General features: G+C 46.2%; 1 non-coding gene and 1 pseudogene across 1 annotated transcript; one reads left to right on the top strand and one right to left on the bottom strand.

The window, feature by feature from the left end:
* LOC139274067 (zinc finger protein 850-like) overlaps positions 1-18,190 on the bottom strand; it is a 113,603-nt pseudogene that overhangs the window by 55,419 nt on the left and 39,994 nt on the right.
* trnav-uac (transfer RNA valine (anticodon UAC)) lies at positions 5,976-6,048 on the top strand. Its single transcript has one exon. It is a non-coding gene; the product is annotated as a tRNA-Val (tRNA).

Raw genomic sequence — 18,190 nt, forward strand, 5'->3', positions numbered from 1 at the left:
TATTGTAAATAGCTGGGGTCCCAGCACTGAACCTTGCAGTACCCCACAAGTCACTGCCTGCCATTCTGAAAAGGACCCGTTTATTCCGACTCTTTGTTTTCTATCTGCCAACCAGTTCTCTATCCACGTCAATACATTACCCCCAATACCATGTGCTTTAATTTTGTACACCAATCTCTTGTGTGGGACCTTGCCAAAAGCCTTTTGAAAGTCCAAATACACCACATCCACTGGGTCTCCCTTATCCACTCTACTAGTTATATCCTCAAAAAATTGTAGAAGATTTGTCAAGCATGATTTCCCTTTCATAAATCCATGATGACTTGGACCTATCCTGTCACTGCTTTCCAAATGCGCTGCTATTACGTCTTTAATAATTGATTCCAACATTTTCCCCTCTACCGATGTCAAGCTAACCCCTGTTTTCTCTCTCCCTCCTTTTTTAAAAAGTTGGTTTACATTAGCTACCCTCCAATCCATAGCAACTGATCCTGAGTCCATAGAATGTTGGAAAATGACCACCAATGTGTCCACTATTTCTCGGGCCACTTCCTTAAGTATTCTGGAATGCAGACTATCAGGCCCTGGGGATTTATCGGCCTTCAATCCCATCAATTTCCCAAACACAATTTCTTGACTAGTAAGGATTTCCTTCAGTTCCTCCTTCTCGCTAGACCCTCGGTCCCCTAGTATTTCCGGAAGGTTATTTGTGTCTTCCTTAGTGAAGACAGAACCAAAGTATTTGTTCAATTGATCTGCCATTTCTTTGTTCCCCATTATAATTTCACCTGATTCTGACTGCAAGGGACCTACATTTGTCTTCACTAATCTTTCTCTCTTCCTATATCTATAGAAGCTTTTCAGTCAATTTTTATGTTCCCTGCAAGCTTACCCTCATACTCTATTTTCCCCCTCGTAATTAAACACTTTGTCCTCCTCTGCTGAATTCTAAATTTCTCCCAGTCCTCAGGTTTGCTGCTTTTTCTGGCTAATTTATATGCCTCTTCCTTGGATTTCACACTATCTCTAATTTCCCTTGTTAGCCACGGGTGAGCCACTTTCCCCGTTTTATTTTTACACCAGACAGGGATGTACAATTGTTGAAGTTCATCCATGTGATCTTTAAAAGTCTGCCATTGCCTATCCACCGTCAGCCCTTTAAGTTTCATTCGCCAGTCTATCCTAGCCAATTCACGTCTCATACCATCGAAGTTACCTTTCTTTAAGTTCAGGACACTAGTCTCTGAATTAACTGTGTCACTCTCTATCTTAATGAAGAATTCTCCCGTATTATGGTCACTCTTCCCCAAGGGGTCTCGCACAACAAGACTGTTAATTAATCCTCTCTCATTACACAACATCCAGTCTAGGATGGCCAGCTCGCTAGTTGGTTCCTCGACATATTGGGCTAGAAAACCATCCCTCCATGCACTCCAGGAAATCCTCCACCGTATTGCTACCAGTTTGGTTAGCCCAATCTATATGTAGATTAAAGTCACCCATGATAACTGCTGTACCTTTATTGCACTGTTTGATGCCATCCCCAACCTCACTACCACTGTTCGGTGGTCTGTACACTTCTCCCACTAGCATTTTCTGCCCTTTGGTGTTCCGCAGCTCCACCCATTTAGATTCCGCATCATCCAAGCTAATGTCCTTCCTTACTATTGTGTTAATTTCCTTTTTAACCAGCAACACTACCCCACCTCCTTTTCCTTTCTGTCTATCCTTCCTGAATATTGAATACCCCTGGATGTTGAGTTCCCACCCTTGGTCACCCTGGAGCCATGTCTCCGTAATCCCAATTACATCATATCCGTTAACAGCTATCTGCGCAGTTAATTCATCCATCTTATTACGAATGCTCCTCGCACTGAGACACAGAGCCTTCAGGCTTGTTTTTTTAACACTCTTTGTCCTTTTAGAATTATGTTGTAATGTGGCCGCTTTTGATTTTTGCCTTTGATTTCTCTGCCCTCCACCTTTCCTTATCTCCTTTCTACTTTTTGCTTCCGCCTCCATTTTACTCCCATCTGCCTCCCTGCATAGATTCCCATCCCACTGCCTTATTAGTTTAAACCCTCCCAACAGTACTAGGAAACAATCCCCCTGGGACATTGGTTCCAGTCCTGCCCAGGTGCAGACCGTCCAGTTTGTACTAGTCCCACCTTCCCCAGAACTGGTTCCAATGTCCCAGGAATTTGAATCCCTCCCTCTTGCACCATTCCTCAAGCCACGTATCCATCTTAACTATCCTGCTATTTATACTCTGACTAGCATGTGGCCCTGGTAGCAATCCTGAGATTACAACTTTGAAGTCCACCTTTTAATTTAATTCCTAGCTCCCTAAACTCAGCTTGTAGGACCTCATCCCGTTTTTTACCTATATCGTTGGTACCTATATGCACCATGACAACTGGCTGTTCACCCTCTCCCTCCAAAATGCACGGCAGCCTCTCCGATACATCCTTGACCCTTGCACCAGGGAGGCAACATACCATCCTGGAGTCTCGATTGCGGCCGCAGAAACGCCTATCTATTCCCCTTACAATAGAATCGCCTACCACTAAAGCTTGCCCACTCTTTTTCCTGCTCTTCTCTGCAGCAGCGCCATCCATGGTGCCATGAACTTGGCTGCTGCTGCCTTCCCCTGATGAGTCATCTCCCCCAACAGTATCCAAAACGGTATATCTGTTTTGGAGGGAGATGACTGCAGGGGACCCCTGCACTACCTTCCTTCCACTGCTCTGCCTGATCGTCATCCATTCCCTATCTGCCTGAGTAACCTATACCTGCGGTGTGACCAACTGACTAAACGTGCTATTCACGACATCCTCAGCATTGCGGATGCTCCAGAGTGGGTCCATACGCAGCTCCAGTGCTGCAATGCGGTCTGTCAGGAGCTGCAGCATTTATGAGAATGATTCCAGGGATGTGGGACTTCAGTAACATGGATTAACTGGAGAAGCTGGAGTTGTTCTCCTTAGAGCAGAGAAGATTTCATAGAGGTGTTCAAAATCCTGAGGGGTCTGGACAGAGTACAGAGAAATTGTTTCCATTGGTGGAAGGATCGAGAACCAGAGCAAGTTGTCAGGATCCAGAATGCACTGCCTGAAGGGGTGGTGGAGGCAGAGTCAATCACTGCTTTCAAAAGGGAGTTGGATAAGTACCTGAAGGAGAGAAATCTCTCGGGCTGCAGGGAAAAGGCAGATGAGTGGGACTAGCTGAGGTGCTCTTGCAGAGAGCCGGCAAGGATTCGATGGGCCAAATGGCCACCTTCTGTGCTGTAACCATTCTATGATTCGAACGACACCCAGCTCTACCTCACCACCACTTCTCTCAACCCCTCCACAATCTCTAAATTGTCAGAGTGCTTGTACGACATCCAGTACCAGGTGAGCAGAAATTTCCCTGTCACAAAATCCGTTCCCTAGCCACCGACTCCATCTCTCTCTCTAGCATCTGCCTGAGGCTGAACCAGACTGTTCACAAACTTGGTTTATATTTGACCCTGAAATGAGTTTCTGAGCACATATCTGCACCTTAACTAAAACCACCCATTTCCACCCCCATAACATCGCCCGTCTGCATTCCTGTCTCAGCTCATCTGCTGCAGAAGCCATCAAGCATGCCTTTGTTACCTCTAGACTTGACTATTCCAACAAACTCCTGCTGGCCTCCCACAATCTACCCTACATTATCCTGAGGTCATCCAAAACTCGGCGTCCTAACTTGCACCAAGTCCCGCTTACCCATCACCCCTGTGCTCGCTGACCTACACTGGCTCAGTTTTGCAACACCTCATTTTCAAAATTTTCATTCTTGTTTACAAATCCCTCCATGGCCTCGCCCCTCCCTATCTCTGTAATCTCATTCAGCCTCACAAGCCCAACCCTCTCCCCATATATCTGATCTCCTTAAATTCTGCCCTCATGAGGATCCCAAATTATAAACAGTTCGCCATTGGTGGTCCTGCCTTCTGTTTTTAGGCCCCAAACTCTGAAACTCCCTCACTCTGCAGGTAGGGGGATTAGAGGGTAAATTTCTTCACCCAGAATTTAGTGGGAGTCTGGAACTCACTGCCTGAAAGGGTGGTCGAGGCAGAAACCATCATAACATTTAAAAAGTGCTTGGATCTGCACTTGAAGTGCCGCAACCTACAGGGCTACAGACCAAGAGCTGGAAAGTGGGATTAAGATGGATAGCTGTTTGTCGGCCGGCGAGGTCATGATGGGCCGAAATGGTCTCCTTCCATGCTGTAAATTTCTGTGATTCTAAATCTCTCTGCTTCGGTGACAAACTATTCTCTTATAACGCTTCTCTCAAGCACCTTTGGATATTTTACTAGGTTGAAGGCGCTATATAAATCCAGGATGGTGTTGTGAGGTGATGAAGAGCCTGTGCCCTAGTTACTGTGGTGAGGTGATGACGCGCCTGTTGCCAGGGTTACTGTTGTGAGCTGATGACGCGCCTATTGCCCAGGTTACTGTGGTGAGGTGATGACGCACCTGTTGCCAAGGTTACTCCATCTCGCGGGCACTGGGACACTAAAGCCCCGCCCACTCAGTGTTTCTGGCCATGGAGATTGCGCAAGCGCCGTGACCCCGCCCTGTGCAAAATGGAGGCCAGTGACCGCGCTGCCCGGGCCTGTCACCACGGGGCAAACCCGGGGCCTGTGGGCTATGATTCTGCGCCTGAGGCCTACAGCGGGGGTGGGGGTGTGTGTGTGTGAAGCTCCCCGGCCCACCTGCGGATCCAGATCCTCCCCCGCGCCCACAATCTCCTACCGCCAACCTGAATAGTCCAGTCCAGTGACGTCCGTCTTCTCCGCTCGCGCATGCTCAGTGAGAGAGACACGGGCTCAGCCCCGCCCATTGGGGGCGCCTCAAACCCCGCCCCTCACACACTCCGATTGGTTGGAGGACCATTACCCGCTTGGTTCTCCTGTACCGCCCCTGCTCTTCCTATTGGTCCGCAGCTGCCGTTAATCTCTCGGGCAGTGTGAGCTGAGCATGCGCAGAGCGAGCACTGGAGACACACGGACGCTGAGACGAGCTCAGGCTGGAGCGGGACTCTGCACCGGGTGAGAATCAGCGGGGCGCAGGGGAGTCATCGATCGGCAAGTGGGCGGGGAGGCTTCATAAACAACTGGTGTAGGCCGCCAGCCCCGAGTAATAACCCGGAACTCCCGCGTTTGCAACGACGGGTTTTTCTCCCAGGAACAGGCCCCGATTATCCGCCATCTTGGCACGGGAACACTGGGCGGGGCTTCAGTGTGTCATAAGAACCGGGTCATAACATAAGAATTAGGAACAGGAGTAGGCCCTCGAGCCTGCTCCGCCATTCAAAAAGATCATGGCTGATCTGGCCGTGGACTCAGCTCCACTTACCCGCCCGCTCCCCGTAACCCTTAATTCCCTTATTGGTTAAAAATCTATCTATCTGTGACTTGAATACATTCAATGAGCTAGCCTCAACTGCTTCCTTGGGCAGAGAATTCCACAGATTCACAATCGTCTCGGAGAAGAAATTCCTTCTCAACTCGGTTTTAAATTGGCTCCCCCGTATTTTGAGGCTGTGCCCCCTAGTTCTAGTCTCCCCGACCAGTGGAAACAACCTCTCTGCCTCGATCTTGTCTATCCCTTTCATTATTTTAAATGTTTCTATTAGATCACCCCTCATCCTTCTGAACTCCAACGAGTAAAGACCCAGTCTACTCAATCTATCATCATAAGTTAACCCCCTCATCTCCGGAATCAGCCTAGTGAATCGTCTCTATATCCCCTCCAAAGCCAGTATATCCTTGAGTAAGGTGACCAAAACTGCACGTAGTACTCCAGGTGCAGCTTCACCAATACTCTGTACAGTTGCAGCAGGACCTCCCTGCTTTTGTACTCCATCCCTCTCGCAATGAAGGCCAACATTCCATTCGCCTTCCTGATTACCTGCTGCACCTGCAAACTAACTTTTTGGAGGTTTCTGTAGTGTAGTGGTTATCATGTTTGCTTTACACGCAAAAGGTCCCTGGTTCAATCCTGGGCAGAAACATTATTCCTAAAATAGTTTCATGCACAAACACCCCCAGGTCCCAATCTCCGGGAGTGAAAGTCATTGCCTCATTTATTTTATTCTCACTCTCCACACATCGGACTTTTCACCTTCTCTTCTGAAAGTGATGGTAAGTGCCTAACTTACGGTTTACATCACACAATTCTAACAGAAGAGCCCTCTTTCTACAGTCCCAGGCTTGGAATCCCCATGTACAGTCCCAGGGTTAGAATCCCCATGTACAGTCCCGAGGTTAGAATCCCCATGTACAGTCCCAGGGTTAGAATCCCCAGGTACAGTCCCAGGGTTAGAATCCCCATGTACAGTCCCAGGGTTAGAATCCCCATGTACAGTCCCAGGGTTATAATCCCCATGTACAGTCCCAGGGTTAGAATCCCCATGTACAGTCCCAGGGTTAGACTCCCCATGTACAGTCCCAGGGTTGGAATCCCCACGTACTCCCAGGGTTAGAATCCCAATGTACTGTCCCGAGGTTAGAATCCCCATGTACAGTCCCAGGGTTAGAATCCCCATGTACAGTCCCAGGGTTAGAATCCCCATGTACAGTCCCAGGGTTAGAATCCCCATGTACAGTCCCAGGGTTAGAATCCCCATGTACAGTCCCAGGGTTAGAATCCCCATGTACAGTCCCAGGGTTAGACTCCCCATGTACAGTCCCAGGTTTGGAACCCGGCGCACGGAAGTGAAATTTCAGCCTCAGTATTACAAGTTTCATTGGTTAGAGGTTGGAGAGAGGAATAATTCGCTGAGGGGTCGTTTTAAATTTGTGTGGTCGGGTATTCAAATTCCCCTTAACTCTAATCCTGGATTTAAAGGAGGGGAGAGCTGTGCTCTTTGGAGATTTTCTGAGAGAAGGATCTGGTCAGCTTGAAACTCTGAGTGTAAAAATCGGTTCGAAATTTACAATTAGGTTTTGACCAATATCGACTCCCATAGGGAGGGGGAATTCTGCAATAAGGAAGGAACCGGGTAAGATTTGAAAAATTTTAACACAGGATTCGAGGGACTCTTGCATTTGGCATCTTTATTTTGTACACTTGAGGATTTAGATAACAGACTCTCTCCTGTGAATATAGAGCTGTATTATTGGGCTGTGATCTGTTTACATGTTCATCTTCTGTTAAATAAATTTGCTGAGTGAATTTAAATGTAAAACCAGGTGTGCTGGTGTGATGCTCTATTCACATCAATGGTGAGAGAGATGCTGTGGGCACACGCTAAGTCCCCAACTGAAAGTAATTAACAGACTGGGTTTTGGATTAAATCATCCCCGGCATTTGAAGGAACATTGTATAGAAACCAGAGTTATCTGTTCTGAACTTCTATCCTGTACTTACAGTGATGACTTTTGTAAACTCCTTTTACAAGGTATTAGAAGGGGAGCATTTATAGATGGGAAACTCAAACGAAACAGTACATCAAGAGCTGCCAGAGTCACTCAATTCATCAGGACCTAAATATCATCGGCCTTTGTGGATGGAGAAATGTCTATCTGTTCTGTCTATGGGAACAGATTTCAAACATTAGTGTGACTGGAAAAGCACCAAGACACACACACCCGAGTGAGAGTGTTCCAGTGCACTGAATGTGGAAAGAGCTTTAACCAGTTACACAGCCTGAAAAAACATCGCACCATTCACAACGGGGAGAAACCGTACATGTGTTCTGTGTGTGGGCGAGGCTTCAACTGATCTTCCAACCTGGAGAGACACAAAGACACCCGCACCATGGAGAAACCGTGGAAATGTGGGGACTGTGGGAAGGGATTCAATTAGCTGTCCCGGCTGGAGATTCATCGGTGCAGTCACACCGGGGAGAGGCCGTTCACCTGCTCCATGTGTGGCAGAGGTTTTACTCAGTCAGATACCGTGTTGACACATCAGCAAGTTCACACTGGGGAGAAGCTGTTCACATGCTCCATGTGTGATAAGGGATTCGCTTGGTTATCCAACCTGCTGACACACAAACGAGTTCACACTGGGATGAGGCCATTCACCTGCTCCATCTGTGGGAAGGGATATGCTCGGTTAGCCATTTTCCAGAAACACCAGCGAATTCACACTGGAGAGAGGCTGTTCAGCTGTTCTGTCTGTGGGAAGAGATTCACTCAGTCATCCAGCCTGCTGGCACACAACAAGCAAGTTCACACGAAGGAGAGACCGTTCACCTGCTCTGAGTGTGGGAAGGGATTCACTTGGTCATCTGACCTCCTGAGACATCAGCGAATTCACACTGGGGAGAGGCCGTTCACTTGCTCCATGTGTGGGAAGGGATTCGCTGTCATCCAACATGCTGGCACACAACAAGCAAGTTCACACGAAGGAGAGGCCGTTCCCTTGCTTTGTGTGTGGCAAGGGATTCGCTGTGTCATCCGACCTCTTGAGACACCAGCAAATTCATACTGGGGAGAGGCCGTTCACCTGCTCTGTGTGTGGGAAGGGATTCACTCAGTCATCCGACTACCTGAAACACCAGCGAGTTCACACTTGACTGCAGGGGTTGGATTCTGCTGTTAATCACCATGTTCATTCTGGCAGTTGGCGTTTGTTTTTGCCGATGTTAATAACCCTGTAACTGGGCTATAGTTTGATATTCTGTAAATATCAATACATCAGCTTTCCTTTAAACACCCCGTGCCTAGTCCTTGATATCTCAATGATAAGACGAGCTGATTGACTTGTTATGAACTGGGTGGAATCTATCTTAGAACGGACATCGCACAACTTTTTAAAAGATGGATCTACAAGATGTCCAAGTCTGACATTCGATTTCACCCGATGAGAAATATTCTGATAATCTGTAACTGTCACGGAGCAAAGCAGCATTGTTACTTTAACATCAGTTTAATCAAACTCAATGGGCAATCCGATCTCCAAAGGGAAACGTCTCCTTAAAGCAGACGGTATCGGCAGTTCTGCAGCTCATCTCTCACTGTGTTTGTTCTTTAATTATTCATTCTCGGGATGTGGGCGAACCAGCCTGCATTTATTGCCCATCCTTAATTGCCCCTTTAGAAGGTGATGGTGAGCCGCTGCCTTCTTGAACCGTGCTGCAGTCTATGTGGTGAAGGTGCACCCACAGTGCTGAGGTCAGGATGCTGCGTGACTTGGAGGGGAACTTGGAGGTGCCGGTATTCCCATGCACCTGCTGTCCTTGTTTTTCTACACGGAGGAGGTTGTCGGTTATGAAGGTGCTGTCGAAGAAGCCTTGCTGACGCTGCCGTAGATGGTGCACACTACAGCCATAGTGGCCTCATGTTTTTAGCCAAGGCAGGCCTCAGCCCAGTCATTTGTTCCCAATGTTGATGCAGTGGTTCAAGAGGTGCCGGGTGTCGGGAGCAGTATCGAGAGGTGCCGGATATCAGGAGCAGTATCGAGGGATGGGTGGGACAGTAAGCTGTGAGGAGAACACAAAGCATGTGCAGAGGGATATGGATAGGTTAAGAGAGTGGGCAATAAGGTGGCAGATGGAGCATAATGTGGGGAAATGTGAGGTTATTCACTTTATTAGGAAGGTCAGAAAAACTGAATTTTTTAAATTGTGAGAAAATGTTAAATGTTGGGTGTTCAGAGAGGCTTGGGTGTCCTCGTACAGGAAACACACAAAGTTAGCATGCAGGTACAGCAATCAATTAGGAAGGTGAATGGCATATTGACCTTTATTGCAAGGGGGTTGGAGTACAAGAGTAAGGAAGTCTTACTACAATTGTACAGGGTTTTGGTGAGACCACAGAGGCGGTCCAACGAAAGTTCACTAGATTGATCCTTGGGATGAGAGTGTTGTTGTATAAGGAGAGATTGAGTAGATTATACTCTCTGGAGTTTAGAAGAATGAGAGGGGATCTCATTGAAAAATATAAGATTCTGAGGGGCATTGACAGGGTAGATGCTGAGAGATTGCTTCCCCCAGCTGGAGAGTCTAGAAATAGGGGGCAGTCTCAGGATAAGGGGTGGGCCATTTCAGACTGAGTTGAGGAATGTCTTCACTCAGAGGGTTGTGAATCTTTGGAATTCTCTACCTGAAAGGACCGTGGATGCTGAGTCGTTGAGTATATTCAAGGCTAAGATAGATAGATTTATGGACTCTCAGGGAATCACGGGACTATGGGGAATAGGCGGGAAAGTGGAGTGGAGGTCGATGATCTTATCGAGTGACGGAGCAGGCCTAAAGTGCTGTATGGCCTACTCCTGCTTCAAATTCTTATGCTCTTGTGTTCTTAAATAGTTTCCAGAGGCTGAAGGGTCTGTAACCAGAGGACACAGATTTAACTAGCATAAGAATCAGAGGCAAAATGAGGAAATAAATACGCAATGAGCTGTTATGATCTGGAATACACGGCCTGAAAGGGGGCCAGGAGCAGATTCAGTAACAAGTTTCCAAAGGGAATTGGGTCAATGCTTGAATTGGAAAATTGCAGAGATATTGGGAAAGAGCAGGGGGAGTGGGACTAATTGGGATATTGGGAAGGAGCAGGGAGAGTGGGACTGATTGGGATAAGGGAAGAAGCAGGGAGAGTGGGATGAATTGGGATATTGGGAAGGAGCAGGGGGAGTGGGACTAATTGGGATATTGGGAAGGAGCAGGGAAGTGGGACTAATTGATTTATTGGGAAGGAGCAGGGGAAGTGGGACTAACTGGGATATTGGGAAGGAGCAGGGGAAGTGGGACTGATTGTGATATAGGGAAGGAGCAGGGAAGTGGGACTAATTGGGATATAGGGAAGGAGCAGGGAGAGTGGGACTGATTGGTTAGATCTTTCAAATGAGTGTCGGCACATGCACCAGTGGGCTGGATGTACACAATCTGAAATGTATCATTCTTCGATTCTGTGATTCTGTAACTACATCATGTCTCTGTTTATATTACACTAGACCCTGTCTCTGTTTATATTACATTACACCCTGTCTCTGTTTATATTACACGAGGCCCTGTCTCTGTTTATATTACACGAGGCCCTGTCTCTGTTTATATTACACGAGGCCCTGTCTCTGTTTATATTACACTAGACCCTGTCTCTGTTTATATTACACGAGGCCCTTTCTCTGTTTATATTACACTAGACCATGTCTCTGTTTATATTACACAAGGCCCTGTCTTTGTTTATATTACACTAGACACTGTCTCTGCTTATATTACACTAGACTCTATCTCTGTTTACATCACACTGGGCCCTGTGTCAGTTCTAACTGCACTAGACCCTGTCTCTGTTTATATTACACAAGACCCTGATTCTGTTTACTTGACACAATTTCCTTTCTCACTTTATATTACAATAGAACCTGTCTCCGCTAATACTGCAGTGGACCTTGTGTCTGTAAGATATATTTGCACGTGTGGGAGGATGCAATCATTTTTTTTTACTTAGAAGCAGATTTATTCTTGTTAATAGCTATCAGCAGCTGTGGGCAATGTCTAATTGATCTGGTATTGTGTGGGTAATCTTTGTGTTGAGAGGATAGGGTGAAGCTTGTAACAATCTCCCAGAGATGGACTGGGATTGAGGGACAGGACTGAGGGGAGCAATTCACTGCACTTTGCACTACTTAGTGGCACTCTGTGTGTTGAAGGTTACTAATTCACACTTGTGTTGTCCTATGCCTACTGCTGACAGATTTTAATGCAAAGGATTGTTTTTCCTGCAGTATTTTCCATTGAGCTTTGTCTGGCCCACTGATTGTGTCAGACAGAGCCTGGAACCGTGACCTCACATCACCACTGGATGGGCAGCCGCAGGGTCCTAATGTCCTAATAACTGTCATCTGGTTAAGAGGAACAACTGAAAAAAAACACACACCTCGCTCTATATATGTGTGATGTGTGGGTGTACAAAGTACATCATAATGTTTTCAAGTGCATTCTGCAAAAAATAAATGATTAACCTCACCATTTATCTTTCACCATTTTATATCCTTTTATTCAAAATGTAATTGCAGAGTGTTTAATATCATTACCATTTATTGATAACCCATTGTCTTGTATGCTCTTGTTCAGAAAATGATGTCACACTGACCATTCTGTTACCAAGGTGACCATGTCTGTCCACAGTATTCAGTGGGAAGGGGATTAAATCACACCGAGGATAATGAGCAGCTCCCCACCAGTCTCTGAGCTTTATTGTCCAGTGATCACATCAGCATCACCCAGAAGCTCCTGATATACATGTCGAGTGTGTGATGATTGGTGAAAGTGATGGTAAAAATAAAACTACCTGTGCCTGACATGAAGTTAATAAACCTGTAATTCTCTGACCGAGTATTTCCCTCATTTGAAAAGAATGAAACACTTGTTACTCTCCAGAGAATTGTGCACTATTTCTGTTTCCACAGTCTTCTTTCTTTTGATTGTTACCTTCACTGTTTCCTCCTCAACCTCTTCCAACATTTGTGGGAATGGTCTAGTGTAGTAATAATTGGGGCCGGGACGAGGAAGAAACGAGTTTTTGTGATAATAGAAACAATATTTGCGCAATGATAACTGAAAGATGTCATAGTACTGTGTGTGGTCTAACCAAGGTTCGATACAGGTTTAGCATAACTTCCCTACTTTTCAATTCTATTATTTTTTTCCTATGTATCAAAAGAAAATTGAAATTTAGATGCTTCATCAACCATCCCCCATCTTTTAATCAAAAGCAGCAGTCATCAAATGCTCCCATGACTGTGCCAATAGCTTGACGTTGCTCCCAGGTGGTGTCCCAGAGCAGCCACCCTCTTGCTCAGGTAAAATTGTTTTGCTGCATTTCCTATACTACAACAGTGAATGCAGTTCAAATGTACTTTGATGTTGTTGTACTTCATTGGCTGTAAAGTACTTTGGGACATCCTGAGGTCACATAAGGAGCTACATAAGGACAAGTCTTTGTTAAATGGAGGAGAAAAGTTCCAAAAAAGGAACAGTCGGTAACAGGGTATCAATTAGTCTCCTCTTATTGGAGATATCAAGGAATCGACACAATGTGTGCTTGAACCAAAGCTGATTTATTTTCAGATATCCAGAAAATTAAAATCCAGCCCAGTTGCAGGGGAAACACAACCCAACTGTCAGAATGAACACGGTTCAGTCCTGATGTGATTATCAGCAGAATCCAAACCCTGCAGTCGCTTGTGAACTCGCTGGTGTTTCAGCAGGGTGGATGACTGAGTGAATCTCTTCCCACACACGGAGCAGGCGAATGGCCTCTCCCCAGTGTGAACTCGTTGGTGTTTCCTCAGATCACTTTTGCTTTTAAAGCTCTTCCCACAGTCAGAACATTTAAATGCTCTCCTATTGGTATGAACAACTTGGTGTGCAGTGAGGCTGGATGAACAAGTGAATCCCTTCCCACACTCAGCAGGTAAACGGCCTCTCCCCAGTGTGAATATGCTGGTGAGCCAGAAGATGGGGTGAATTTGTGAATCCCTTCCCACACACGGAGCAGGTGAATGGCTTCTCATCAGCGTGAAAATGCAGGTGTCTCAGATGGTGAGATGATTTCATGAATCGTTTCCCACACACACAGCATATGAACGGTCTCTCTCCAGAGTGAACTCGCTTGTGATCAGTGAGGTGAGATGAACAAGTGAATCTCTTCGCACAAATGGAGCTGGTGAACGGCCTCTCCCCAGTGTGAACCCGCTGGTGTTCATTGAGGTTGGATGAACAAGTGAATCCCTTCCCACACACAGAGCAGGTGAACGGCCTCTCCCCGGTGTGACTGCGTCAATGAGTTTCCAGCAGGGACGGGGAATTAAATCCCTTTCCACAGTCCCCACATTTCCACGGTTTCTCCGTGGTGCGGGTGTCCTTGTGTCTCTCCAGGTTGGACGATCTGTTGAAGCCTCGTCCACACAGAACACATGTACAATTTCTCCCTGCTGTGAATGGTGCGATGTTTTTTCCGGCTGTGTAAATGGTTAAAGCTCTTTCCACAGTCAGTGCACTGGAACACTCACTTGGGTGTGTGTGTCTCGATGATTTTCCATTCACACTGATGTTTGAAATCTTTTCCCACAGATAGAACAGACAAACATTACTCTTTCCACATTCAAAGGCTGATGATATTCATGTTGCGGTGGATTGAGTGACTGTCAGATCTTGGTGATGTTTGGTTCGAGTTTCCCTTCTGCAAATCCTCCCTTTCTAATCCCCTGTAAAATGAGTTTACAAAAGTCATCACTGTAAGGACAGGATAGACATTCAGAACAGTCAATTCTAGTTTCTATGGTACGCACATTCATAGAAACAAGAAACATAGAAAATAGGTGCAAGAGTAGGCCATTCGGCCCTTCTAGCCTGCACCGCCATTCAATGAGTTCATGGCTGAAAAATGCAACTTCAGTACCCATTCCTGCTTTCTCGCCAGACCCCTTGATCCCCCTAGTAGTAAGGACTTCATCTAACTCCTTTTTGAATATATTTAGTGAATTGGCCTCAACAACTTTCTGTGGTAGAGAATGCCACAGGTTCACCACTCTCTGGGTGAAGAAGTTTCTCCTCATCGCGGTCCTAAATGGCTTACCCCTTTTCCTTAGATTGTGACCCCTGGTTCTGGACTTCTCCAACATTGGGAACATTCTTCCTGCATCTAACCTGTCTGAACCCATCAGAATTTTAAACGTTTCTATGAGGTCCCCGCTCATTCTTCTGAACTCCAGTGAATACAAGCCCAGTTGATCCAGTCTTTCTTGATAGGTCAGTCCCACCATCCCGGGAATCAGTCTGGTGAACCTTCGCTGCACTCCCTCAATAGCAAGAATGTCCTTCCTCAAGTTAGGAGACCAAAACTGTACACAATACTCCAGGTGTGGCCTCACCAAAGCCCTGTACAACTGTAGCAACACCTCCCTGCCCCTGTACTCAAATCCCCTTGCTATGAAGGCCAACATGCCATTTGCTTTCTTAACCGCCTGCTGTACCTGCATGCCAACCTTCAATGACTGATGTACCATGACACCCAGGTCTCGTTGCACCTCTCCTTTTCCTAATTTGTCACCATTCAGATAATAGTCTGTCTCTCTGTTTTTACCACCAAACCTTACATTTATCCACATTATCCTTCATCTGCCATGCATTTGCCCACTCACCTAACCTATCCAAGTCACTCTGCAGCCTCATAGCATCCTCCTCGCAGCTCACACTGCCACCCAACTTAGTGTCATCCGCAAATTTGGAGATACTACATTTAATCCCCTCGTCTAAATCATTAATGTACAGCGTAAACAGCTGGGGCCCCTCTCTGGTATCCCCACAACTGTAAATCCCAGTCCCACACACTATCCGTACTCCTCGTGCTGAAATCCAAATCCATTACATCAACTCCAACATTTTTTCCTTCTTGCTGAAGATGCTGACTCTGGCTGGGTTCAGTTCTACACTCAATGGTTTCCCCCTCCCTCTCTTCCCCTGAGGATGCTGACTCTGGCTGGGTTCAGTTCTACACTCACTGGTTCCCCTCCCTCTCTTCCCCTGAAATGCTGATTCTGGCTGGTTTCTAGTTAGGCCACAGCTAGAGTATGTGTACAATGTGTACCAGCCAGAGTCCGCACCTTCAGGGGAGAAACGGTGCTCAGAATTCCCCGGCACTGACATCCATCACCTCGGTGAGAATAATATTTAATCCAAAGATAAGAGAAACCCATCAGATCCTCCCCTGAACACAGATCCGGAGGGATAGTGAGTGTCCCGAACATTGTTATACAGTGTGCTCAATAGTTCCTCCCTGGGTCTGAGCCTTTTGGTGATGATTTGAACTAAACCCAGAAAGAGTCAACACCTTCAGAAGAGGGAGAAAAGTCAACTTAAAAGAAAAATGTTGGGATGTCTGCACAGGGTGGAGGGATTTGCAGCTTTGGGGGAACAAGAGAGGATAGAATGTTCCATAGAAACTAGAATGATCTTTTCTGAATTTATATCTTGTATTTAGTGATGAGTTTTGTAAACTCCTTTTACAGGGTATTAGAAGAGGAGGATTTGCAGACGAGAAACTCAAACCCAACATCACGTCAAGATCTCACAGAATCACTCAATACATCTGGATCTGAATATCATCGATGTTTGAATGTAGAAGGAGAAATCTTTTAACCAGTTACACAGCCTGAAATACATCGCACCATTCACAGCGGGGAGAAACTGTACACGTGTTCTGTGTGCAGGTGAAGCTTCAACTGATTATCTAACCTGGAGAGACACAAGAACACCCGCATCATGGAGATACCGTGGAAATGTGGGGACTGTGGGATAGGATTTAATTACCCATCCCTGCTGGAAACTCATCGACGCAGTCACACCGGGAAGAGGCCGTTCATCTGCCCTGTGTGTGAGAAGGGATTCACTCAGTTATCTGGCCTACTGGCACACCAGCGAGTTCATCTGGGGAGAGTCCGTTCACCTGCCCTGTGTGTGAGAAGGGATTCACTCAGTTATCTGGCCTACTGGCACACCAGCGAGTTCATCTGGGGAGAGGCCATTCACCCGCTCCGTGTGTGGGAAGGGATTTGCTCAGTTATCTGGGCTACTGGCACACCAGCAAGTTCACTCTGGGGAGAGGCCATTCACCTGCTCTGTGAGTGGGAAGGTATTCACTCAGTCATCCAATCTGCTGAAACACCAGCGAGTTCACAAGTGACTGCAAGGGTTGGAATCTGCTGTTATTGCTGCTGTTAATCACATCCCGACTGGACCATGTTCATTCTGACAGTTGGGGTTTGTTTCTGCTGATGTTAAAGCACTATAACTGGGCTGGACTTTAATATTCTGGATATATTGCTGATTGTGTTCTCGGGGCTGCAGTGTCCATTTAAGATCCGCTATCTGTGATCTTTCCCCTTAATTTAGGGACGCTCATCAGAAATTAGTTTAAAATAAAATTATGAACTTTTACTTCAATCCTAAATTGATCTTTGGTACAAAATCTAGAATTCACTGTCTGAAAGATTTCACTGATTAACTTCTCCAATTAGAAAGTGTTGGTTAATCCTTGCTGACAATTCTTACTGACTTGCACATTACACACAGTGGCCCCTCCATTATCCACCAGAAAGAAGGGGAATGGGAATTGTTGGGGAATCGGTGTCCCCAAATGTTGCCCCTCCGTCTGGTACAGCAACCCCCTCGGCACGGGAATGGAGATGTCCAGACCAAGTAACGGGCTGAGTTTAAACTTTCTGGGCCTGTGGGGTTGGTTTATATCAGACAGGAGGAGATTGGTGTCAGTGACTGTGGGGTTGGTTTATATCAATCAGGAGGAGATTGGTGTTAGTGATTGGGCTTGGTTTCTATCAGACAGGATAAACTAATCACATTTGGAGAAGAGATATAATTTTTATATCTAATGTTATTCTTATATTTTAGAAGGGAGACACAACAAGTGCAGTAAACCACAGACCAGCTTAATGCAGTCAGCATGGATTTCAAAAGGGAAGGTCATGCTTGACCAACGTTAGTGAATTCTTTGAAGAAGGAACAGAAACGGTCGCCAAGGGTAATGTAATATACTTGGATTTTCAAAAGGCTTTCGATAAGATACCACACAGTGGACTCATGACTAAAGTCAGAGCATATGCCCCTGGTTGTTGACCCCTCTGCTAAGGGAAATAGGTCCATCCTAGCCATTCTATCTAGGCCCCTCATAATTTTATACACCACAGTTAAATCTCCCCTCAGCCGCCTCTGTTCCACAGAAAACAACCCCAGCCTACCCAATCTTTCCTCATAGCTAAAATTCCCTAGTCCTAGCAACATCCTTGTAACCTGTACCCTGTTTAGTGCAATCACATCTTTCCTGTAATGTGGTGACCAGAACTGCATGCAGTACTCTAGCTGTGGTCTAACTAGTGCTTTATACAGTCCAAGCATAACCTCCCCGCTCTTATATTCTGCGGCTAATAAAGGCAAGTATTCCGTATGCCTTCATAATCACCTTATCTACCTGGCCTGCTACCTTCAGGGATCTGTGCACTCCAAGGTCCCTTTGTTCCTCTACACTTCTCAGAGTCCTACCATTTAATATGTGTTCCCTTGCCTTGTTAGCCCTCCCCAAATGCATTACCTCACACTTCTCCAGATTGAATTCCATTTGCCACTTTTCTACCCACCTGACCGGTCCATTGATATCTTCCTGCAGTCTACAGCTTTCTTCCTCATC

The sequence above is a fragment of the Pristiophorus japonicus genome, chromosome 9 (assembly GCF_044704955.1).
Source record: "Pristiophorus japonicus isolate sPriJap1 chromosome 9, sPriJap1.hap1, whole genome shotgun sequence".
Taxonomy (NCBI): domain Eukaryota; kingdom Metazoa; phylum Chordata; class Chondrichthyes; family Pristiophoridae; genus Pristiophorus; species Pristiophorus japonicus.